Raw genomic sequence first — 913 nt, 5'->3', positions numbered from 1 at the left:
AGCCTTTAAGACAGAAAGTATGTTATTTGCAAGAAAATAGATAGGACTGAAGGTCATTAAGGTAAGCAAAAATAAGCCATGTTCATAAAAAAAACTACTGTTTTCTTTCATATACAAAGCACAGATGAGTGCGCATGTACACACATGTGTACGCACGTGCAAGTGCACACACACACACACACACACACACACACACACACACCATGGAACTAGAAGGGGGTGCCTGCAATGTCGGCCAGAATGAGGGGACACAACTGAGGCAGGTTGGAATCGGTGCTGTCAGCATGACCCACTGTAACCAGGGAGATCTTGCTGGCCAGGACATGAGGAAGCAGATCGACTCGATTAATGGAAAGCACCGAGATGATGGGCTTTTTTCCTGTGGCCAGCAAGCAAAGGGACTCGGAGATCATGCAGCAGAAGCAGAAAAAGGCAAACAAGAAGATGGAGGAACCCAAGTAGCTTCGTGGCTTCATGTCCAACACTCTTGCCCTAGCCTGTGTGCCTGGAGCCAGTCCTGTCATGCTCGTTGAGTTTCCTCCTGTAGTGCTCACAGGCCCCAGCACCGACAGCATTCCCTTTGACGGTGTTCCCTTTGCCCTGAGTCTGCAGCGGGTTCCTCTGGTGCTTCCTCTCAGGTAGCCTCTCTCCCCATGGGCCACTCCTGGGGGTGCAGGGTTCCCTGTTCCCAGTGTTTTTTATTCCTGTGGGGCACACACCAAAGTATTAAAAGTAGCTTTGTAATTCCAAAAAAAAGGGGGGGGGAGTAGAAGGGGGACTATTTGTGGGGAAGGTGAGAACAAGCGACACCTGAGGTGGGAAGTCGGGGCAAGGTACAATGATGTACGTGTATAAAAATGTCAAATGAGGGATTTGAGAGATGGCTCAGTAGGTAAGAGCATTTGTCCCACAA

At 49.3% G+C, this 913-nt stretch overlaps 1 pseudogene; it reads left to right on the top strand.

Annotated features, from left to right (window-relative positions):
- Nucleotides 1-284: 284 nt before the first annotated feature.
- On the top strand, nucleotides 285-462 carry LOC114688822 (annotated as a pseudogene).
- The last annotated feature ends 451 nt before the right edge of the window (nucleotides 463-913 follow it).

The sequence above is a fragment of the Peromyscus leucopus genome, chromosome 2, assembly GCF_004664715.2.
Source record: "Peromyscus leucopus breed LL Stock chromosome 2, UCI_PerLeu_2.1, whole genome shotgun sequence".
Lineage (NCBI taxonomy): Eukaryota > Metazoa > Chordata > Mammalia > Rodentia > Cricetidae > Peromyscus > Peromyscus leucopus.
The sequence above is the reverse complement of the archived record's forward strand: the minus strand, read 5'-3'. Positions and strand labels throughout refer to the sequence as shown.